Source organism: Manacus vitellinus, unplaced genomic scaffold, assembly GCF_001715985.3.
Source record: "Manacus vitellinus isolate BGI_N305 unplaced genomic scaffold, ASM171598v3 scaffold_28_pilon, whole genome shotgun sequence".
In the NCBI taxonomy this organism is placed as follows: domain Eukaryota; kingdom Metazoa; phylum Chordata; class Aves; order Passeriformes; family Pipridae; genus Manacus; species Manacus vitellinus.
In genome coordinates, this window is record NW_021940122.1 from 4,112,877 (window position 1) to 4,122,341 (window position 9,465).

A 9,465-nucleotide genomic window follows, 5' to 3' on the forward strand; every position below is an offset into this window, starting at 1 on the left:
CACGCGAGACTACCATTGAACAAATGATTTGTGAACACCCAAAAGGCCAGGAAAACACTTAGAACAAACCTTTCTTTCAAAGTAAATAATTTAGATTGGATTCTGTTAGCTCATGGGGCCAGGTTGTTTTGTTGATGTGCTGGCACTGTTACTTCCAATGAAATCTAAATCAGCCAGTTTACACAAGCTGAAAATCTTTTTTTGTTGACCATGAGAGTCATTATTAATGTTAAATACGTAAGAGACTAGCTTTTCATTCACTGTTGGAGAAGGATTTTTTTAAGAGTGTTCTGTAGGTCCTCGTGTATAGCATATACATTCTGTTCCAAGGGATTCAGCTGCCACTTACCATCTGAAATGCTGAGTCTATACCATGATGTCAGTGGGAACAATTTTATTCTGATTCCAAATAACAGAAAGCACAATTCAGAGGTCTTGAAGTGTTCAATTGTCAGGGCAGAGCACAGGGCACAATTTGAATTTAGAATGGGAACACAGAGAAAAATATGTTTGTGACTCATGGCAGCGATACGCCTGCAACTTATCTGTGCATATAAACACCTGATAACCCTTACTCTGCCATCCAAGGTAAGGATCCATACGTAGGTTTAGATCATATTTTACTCCTAAAACTGTGCTTCCTCATAGAGCAATTCCAAAAATGCAGGTTTTCATGCAATGATGGTTACTTCCAGCTCTCAGGTCTTCAGTTTATCCTACCTATCTCTCCTGTGGTCACTAGCCATCCTCTGTTTATGCTGCTGCCCTGTGACCAGGGTAAGAACCTTGTCAAGAACAGCCTAGAGATGCAGGTTGGTTTTGACATCTGCTGTACTGCCTGTAGTGGGAAAACTCCTCACACTGGGATCCGTAACATTCTCCAAGGCACAGGCAGCATGGGCAGTATCTTGGAAGCCAGACCTGCTGTTGTTGTCTTTCCTTAGTCCAGAGGAGATAGGCACCATTGCTGACGGGGGAACTGTGAAGGCAAACTACTGGCTTCTCACCTCCTGCAGGCATATCCCTCCATTCCTGTCACCACCACCAGTGCTGGCTGCAGGGAGCTTCCTTCTACAGCAGCAATAGCTGTTTTCCCACCCCATCCCTTCAAAGGCACTGGGAGCAGCAAGCCCTACCTCCAGGGTTTTCAGTGCTCTCCCATCTAGCCCTGCATCCTTCACCTCCTCAGGACAAGGCAAATCTGGAGAGGCCTGTCCTGCTTCTCAAACATTCAGCAGCAGCTGAAGAAGTGCAAAAAGATCAGTGACACCTGCTGCAGCTGAGGGACTGCAAGGGGAATAAGTGGAAACAGGCCCTGTGTAGAGGGAGAAGTTTGGGGGGGCAGACTGAGGAAGGGGAAAGGAGAAGCATTCTAGTGCTTCTCCCTGCCTGTCCCACTGAATACTCCTAACAAGGCTCTCCACATACAATGGGCTCTTACCAGCTCTCCTCCACAGTCAACCTCCCTCAGAAGAGCTGCAGACTAACCCCAAATCTCTGCTCCACCTTCAGAACCCTGAGGCAGGACAGTGCTGTCATTCCTGACAGCTACCCAACCTGTTCTTAAAGCTCTGGCCTTAGGGAGGCTTCATGCCTGGACACTTTATGCATTGCCTCTATCTATTTGCCCTAATACTTTTGCAACATCAAGTTTGAACCTTTCTTACTGCAGTTTAAGGCTGTTATTATTTCTGAACATCTTGGTTTTGGGCAAGTAGAACTGACAGTGCCTTTCTCCTCTGTCACGAACTTAAAGACTTGCTGGGCTTACTACTGGTCTTCTTTTTTTTAAGGCTAAGCTTTACTAAGACTTCTCGGTTTCCTCCCAGAACATGTTCTCTAGACCTCTGATGATACTTCTTGTTTTCATCTGGATTGTATTTAAATAGCCCTCATCTTTTTTTTGCTTTTTCCAAGAGTATGGCACTGATGACAAACAGTTTGGTTTTTAATCTGCACTAAACCTCAGCTCCAGTAGTTCCATATTCATATTTGTGCAGTCAGTTATTCCTCAGTGTGGATTCTCCTCTGTAGAGATTCCTACTGTGTGCTTTCTTTTTTTCCCTCTGACTGTTTCTTTAATTTGTCAGGCTGTTGTTTGCTTTTTTAAAAAATTCTAGTCCTGTCTTCAGTGTCCTTGCAGATTCTTCAGCTTTGGGCATCCTGCAAATTTGATCAAGTCACTAACAGACTGGAACTGGAGACAGAGAGAAACCTGTACATGTCTGTCCAATCTGTACATCTCTATTCCTGTCTGTGGCGAGTGAAGTCCTGTTCACAGCCTTCTGGATACCAGTGCTGTGTCTGCTCTGCAGTAGATAGACCACACATTCCTTGCTGGTTTATGAGAATTTCATGCGAGACAGTGTCAAAGGACTTCCTCGAGTCAAGATACTGACATCTGCTTCTCTTTAATGGCCTGCGAGGTCTGTCTGCTTGTTTTAAAAGAAAATTAGATGGGTTTGTCAGGACCAGACTATGAAGCTAATACTGGTTGTTACTCATCCCATTACATTTCTTACAAATAGCTTTTTTTATTACTAATTCCAGAATTTTTCCCATAATTGAAATTAAATTAATGTCTATAATTCCCCATTCCTTCCCCCCCCAAGACTTCTTGATTTTTACTTTTGTTCCTTTTGCTATGCTTTTATATTAATCCTTAGTAATCCAGCCTAGGTTTCACTCTCTGCATAGCCTCTTTAAGCTTAAGGTCAACAGTGGCATTCTAGTCAATCTATTCTTTTCTTGTATTCCTATTCCTTTCTCTGCACTGGTGTAGAGCTTGCTTGGGCAAAATGTATCTTGCTGTCTTCCTGTCCCAGCAACTAGCTGAGTGCAAAAAAATCCCCCTTTACCACCAAAGCCTGGGCTGTGGTTGAAGTCTGCTTATTGCTTCTTGGCTCGTTGTTTTGCAGGAGACTTGTCACAATGCTGAGGCCCACACCTGGTGACCTGTAGGCCACCCTATGCTGTTAATGCTCATGTTTTCTCCCTAAGCTATTTTAGCTATGGCATTTCACCTGGCAGAAGTTCTGGGCCACCCACCTCACTGCTGGTGCCACTTTCTTTCTTTCTTTTTTTTTCGGTCTCATCAGAAATGGTTGGCATGAATGAGATGGCCACATCTTCTGCCATGCCCAGCAACTATCCATTCCAGCTACTCTGCAGGAGAGGGAAGGAATACTGAGCACCACTGGCAAGCTAAAGCCTCCCCACTCTGTTACTTTTCTTAGCCTGCGAAGTCAAGGTTAGATCTGCATTACCATACTGGCAGTGAAATCCTAGTTCAAGCCAGCTTTGGATAATGTTTGCTCAGGTGTAGTATCTTGGAAAGTGAAATCATTGCTGCTCCTTTCCTAGAAAAAATAGTCATTGTTTGCCACATTTAATTAAGTTTTCCCCTCTGTTCACACAGTCTCCCCCACCCAGATCTGAAGTTAGTTTTATAGTTTCCTCTCAGCCTTCTCCTTTGATCCTAAAGGAGCTGTCACCTCAGTACCTACAGCCCTTCCTTTCTCACCTTGGCCAGCATAAAATGTGTTTGTGTGTTAATGGCTTTCTCCTTGGGGGCAGCTGACTCTCTTTACTAGTCAGCTGGATGCTGGATGAAATCATTCTCTCTGCTTCAAGTATGTCACACATATATATTTCCCTGCCTGGGTTTTATGTTCCATCCCGACTTCATTCATAGGAAATGATTCTGTTTTAGTTCATTTTGTTTTGGAAAGTGAATCTGTTGCCAGGGGAATGTGAGAGATTTCCAGAGACTGGGTCCAACTTTAGTGCAGGAAGGTGCTACAAAGACTTTGCCACACACAGCCTGCTGCTGCTGCTCTTCATTCCTGCACTGCAAGAGGCTGTTTCCTCCTTAGAGCCTCCTCAGCACCAGCCACACTCAAGCCAACGTGTCTGAAGTTGTGTGGAGTCTCTGCTTTGGTCAGCCATGTCTGTGACCTGCTCTCTCCACCTTATCTGGCTTCTGTCAGACGACTTGCCCTATCCCTGAACTAGCACCAAAGCTTGAACCCTCAGGTCTGTGCACTGGGGAAAAACCTGCTTTGCTAAAGAAAGCTGTATTACAGCAACGAAAGGTCAGGATCAAGCCTTCAGGTTACGATGAAGAAGGCTTAAGAGAGAAAAAAGAAAAAATGCCACTTGATATAAATAAACAACACAATTACCCATGTTGCGAGACCTAAGTGCAATTATGAGTAGTGCCATTTTTAGACTGTTGGGATACAGTTCTGCAACAAAAGTTATTAATAAAATGCTGCACCATGAGTGTGGCTTCAATAGCGTGACTCAGAAACCTCAACCCAACGACAGCTTGTCTGCTGTAGAGCCTAATATGGATGCTACATTTAGCCATGCCACAGCAGGCTAGATTCAAAATTCTCAATTAGTATGATTAACCCAAAGTATAAAGCAGACTGCACATTTTCTCTGCTGTACCATCAAATCAACGCTGTTCAGCTCCGGTACTGGGATGGGATGGATCTGCAGGATCCATCACCACACCATAGATGTGGTGTATGAAGAGGGCTAACAGGGGAGAATGGTGATTTAAGGAGAGTCTGGAAGAGCAAATCTAGAAGGGAGGAGTGAGCATGTGGAGTGAAGTGCCAGAGAAGAGTTGTGTGCAGTTGCACACAGGGACCCCAATCTGCTCCCCCTCTGCTCCTCAGAGGTAGAATCTTAAGCTGCTGTAATCAGTGACAGATGCCGGCTGCTGAGCCAGAGCTCTGCTTCATCTCAAGAGAGGGAAGTGACGAAGGAGGCACCAAAGATGTGTGTTAGAGTGGTACACAAAGAACTATTACAGATTGCACTGTCTGAAATGAACAAATGTTGTTCTCTAGTGTTAGCTGTAGATTAACTTTCAAAAGTACCAACATTTGTAAAGGTTTAGAGAAAATCTCTGATTTTTGATTTTTTTTTCTTTTTGGTGTATTACTATGTTAACAGGCTTATTAAATCTTACTTCTACAGATCATTTTGAAATTCATGCTTACATTATGACCTAAAAGAATGAAGGAAAAAAGTACCTCCATCCAAAACGTGGCTGGCAGAGGACAAAAAAAATCTCTGCTTTGGAAACGAACACTCACTCATTTGGAAATGAACACCCCTCTCTCATACAAATGCACACATGCTCTTGCTAGGCACATCACTGCAGATCAGGTTAACTAAGAAGAGCTAAGGCCAAATCTGGAACAAGAGAAAACTCTGTCAGTAGAAACAGCTCAGCAGATGCACATTTATTACATTCACTGAAGCAGCAAAATAAAAAGTAAAACAAAACAAAACTATTTCTTGGTGCCTGTGTCTGATTTGCCTGCAATGACCTCTCTTTCCTTCAAGCCAAGTCCTTTCTTTCTGCAGATCTCCATGTATGGTTGGCATTCCACAAATAGGGAAGCATCAATAAATCAGTGACAGACAAGGAAGGACTTCAGCCTTCCCTACAGCTTGCAGTACTAAAAGTTCATCTCCAAGTGCTCCCTCTTCATTCCAAGCAGCAGCCAGGGTGCTTAAGGTTTGGGAATAGGAACAGCATGGGCTCAATGCTGGCCAGGCCGTGAAACTGGAGTCGGAGGGGATGGGGACGCAGATAATACTGCACTGAACTGAACACCATTAGATATTGGACTACACAGAGAGCCAAGAACTTGGGTGGTAGCTGTTATTGTGAATCATGATCAAGAAATGTTGTTATTACATAGTGCTTTATGTTGGGTTGATGCCTGATGCAAACAGTGGGGATCCAGCTTTGTACAACATAAAGAGCAAAGAAAGGCTCACAGAGCAAAGGGGCAGAAAAGCCTGCATGAAGACAGTCAATATGGCAGAGAGAATACTGTATGAAGCATCAATGGCAAGGTTCAATTGCATAGGTAGCTTCTGTGATACAGTATACCTGTCACAGAATACTTCAGATGAGACCTTGGCAGAGCTCCAGCCTTGGCCCCCACTCAGACAAAGGCTATTTTCAAAGTTAGGTCGTGTTGTCCAGGGCTCTGTCCAGTTCACTTCTGAAAATCTCCAAGGATAGGAGTTTCACAGTGTCTTTGTGAAACTTGTTCCAATGCTGAAACATCCTCCCGGACAACATTTTTTTTCCCTGTGACTCTTCCAGGTGCAGTCTGTCTTCTCTCTAACCTCCTTTAGCTAACTGAAAACTGCAAGTAGATTCCCCCTTAGCTAAGGGTTCTCCCTTTGTTCCAGGCTAAACAGGTCTGTTTCCCCCAGCTTTTCCTGATATGCCCCTCTGTAGCCCCCACATCTCTTGCTGGGCAGTAATTTTCCTCTGTCCCATCTATTTAGACAGTCAGGTCTTTGGGATTGGTAGTGTTATTTGACAAATGCATGGCAGATTGATCAAAGAGGCAAGGGGCACAGATGGAAAACTTTCTCCTCGAAGTAATCCTGTTCCTTTTCCTTGCTGGAGGTCAGAAAGGGGCTGTAAGTAAAGCTGCAGGCTCACTTGGAGACCAGGACAAGGAAGGAGTACACCAATGAGTGCTTGGTTATGGTCTAGTGGGTGTCTTCATCTTCTGAAGCAAGATTTGTTACACCTGAGCCATCACTGACAAGCATATCTCCAGTCTCCACCTAAATTGTGCTCATGAAGAAGAGTCTGTGGTATCCCTTATCAGCTCCAAAGCCTCCCTATAACTGCTCTGTTGGCCTAAATCTTTGCTGCAAACCAACCGCAGTTTTTCTCTTGGACTCTGAAGTCTTCAGGACAAGCCCTTATGCATTGAAAGGCTGTTAATGCTCTCTCTTAGTTTTTTCTTCTCCAGACTAAACAAACCCAATTCTTTCAATCTGCCCTCATAGATTATGTTTTCCAAAGCTTTTATCGTGCTTGCTCCTGCACCTCAGAGCGCTCCCCAGTTTGTTTACCCATTATGGACAGTGCTGTGCCCAGCATCCCCAGCTGAGGCGTCCTCAGGGCCAACTGCAGCACAGTCATTTTCTCCCATGCCTGTCCTATGAATCTCTCATTAAAGGGTCCCAATCAAGAGACTTGCCTCTTTTGAAACAGCATGACAGTGTTGACAAAGTTTTTGTCTGCAATCCTGGGAGCCTTTCCTGCAGCAGTGCTCTTTATCCAATTAGTCCCCATTTTGTGTTTGAGTTCCAACACCTCGCTGTGGTATTTTGCACTCACTCTTGTGTGATTTCCATCTTGCTGATTTGAGACCAGTTCTCCAATTTATTCAGATTGTTTTGAAATCTGCTGAGGCTGCCTTCCCCTCCATGCAGACCCCATGGCTGCAACTCCTCCCAGCTCAGTGGTGCACATGAATGTTATCCTGATTTCTCTGCAATATCCCTGACACTGTGGTCCCTATTATCTCCAGTTCTGTGGTCAGGCAAGCTGCTGAACTGCCTGGGGCAGAAAGCTGTTTACAAAAAACACAGTTGTTAACCTTTTGGGACAGTGTTACAGTGAGCTGCACACCTGCTTGTAGGATGATTCCACCCACCACAGGTTTCTGGTGGTCTATGAGGCAGTATTCCAGGACACCAGAGGGGTTATTGCTGGGCCGTGGTCACTCTTGATGGTCTTCTGGTAGCAGCACTGGTAAGTGCAAAGGTTTGGGGAAAAAAAGCTTCCTTGTGGTCAACAGCTGTGAAGAACTGAGCTGTGAAAGTTATCCAAAGGGAAGTTTTAGGCAGAAGGATGCATGGAAGGGTTACTTCCCTTTCTTTAGTTTCATAAATACCCAAAATACCCTGGCCAGTTGGGGAGAGGGAATGCATCCTCAGGACTTGCGGGCTTACACCAGCCCTCCTTCGGCCCCATGAGCTCTTGGATGACTACAGGGCCCCACGAAGCACCAGCTCATGCCTGGAATGAGGGGCCTCCCCACAGACTGAGCCTGGAGCAGGACCCCTTCCCCATGCTCCCTTCGGTGCCTGGCTGTCTCCAGGCCCTGGCTGCCAGGCTGGGATGTGGGTTAGCAGATTTTTTCCACGCTGTTTCTCCGGGATCCCTGACAGAGCCCATCAGAGCTGCCTTTTATCAGCACTGCACGCCTTAGTGAGCCTGTCATGACTCACACACAATGTGCTCTGTGCCAGATTAATCCGGCTGGCTTTCATGCTCAGGATGTGGGCGATGGGCAAGGTGGGGGGGGCATGGGGACAGATGCAGAGCCAGTGGGGGCCCAGGAGATGGGCAGACATGAGGACTGGGAGTACTGAGGAGAAGGACTTCATTTCAGGATGGTCTGAAAGGACAAAGAGAGAACAAGCCCAGGGGCGCAAAAAAGAAAGGAAAGCAACAGGTGTGCATGCTGCCTTCCAGCTGCAGGTATTAGTTGCCCTGACTTTTTAACAGGCTTCATGCTGGAAGTTGTGCAGAGGTGTTCATCCCCATCAGTGAGTTTGTTTCCACTGTTGCACCCCTAGCTTCAATCCCTTAGCTCTAATTCCCCCTTCCCAGCAGTGTCAATGTTTGGGTCTGATGGAGCCAAGGGTGGGAGGTAGCCCTTGCCACGTGATTGTCTCCTGCCACCTCTTGAGTATCTCCAGCTCCTGGCACACCAATCATCCACTCAGCCAGCAGTAATTTATCTCCAGCTTTTGGGGTCACACAGTACTAAGTGTGGTTTGCAAGATTTCATGGAGCTCTTCTGCTCCAGAAACTCAACTTGTTATCAGTCCAGTTGGGATCATGCCAGTATGTTGCTGTGGGTACATGAGAGTATAGTTAGGTGTTCACCTCTGTTACATAGCTCTATCCAACCCTAAGAGAGAGGGAAAGACAGATATTTGCAAATTCAGGTGCAAAAACATTCTTTGATGTTGCTAATACTTTTGATTTAGGTTTGACATTTCTTTGATACATAAACACATCAGTTGAAACAGATCACTTGGGGGGCTTACTGAGACAGATATGTCTGAAGCCTTGGTCCATGAACTGAGGGAAGACAGTGTTTATAGCTCACCTTTCATCTTTTATCTTTTCTGGACTGCAATCCCAAAGTAATTAAAATTTCTCAAAAATGTATTGGTTATGAAATGGATGTCTTCAGAAAGGGCTGCCATGAAAGTCATCCCTGAAATATGAGGCAAGCTTGAGGAAAGCTGCCCGCTTTCATTCCAAAGTTAACTGCATGCCACTCAAATATGGAATCTCCTTCTGCTCATTTGTGGAAAGTATTTGCCCCTGAAATAAAGACCTGTGAAGCTGAGCTATGAGAAAGAGTTTCGTATACTATAGGTAGAAAATATCTAGTAAATTATGTTCCCTCCATAGTTAATTTCTGTGAGTACAATTTTCTGTGAGTCTGTTTAGCATGTCTCCTAAATCATGTCCAAACTGTGGTGATTCAAGAGGAGTGTAGAGAAGTCATATTTTTGTCTTCCAGACTTTCTTTGGAGCAAGTATCCCCATGACATGAGCTGCAACCTGAATAGTGCCACAACAGCTCAGAGGCACAGAGGAGG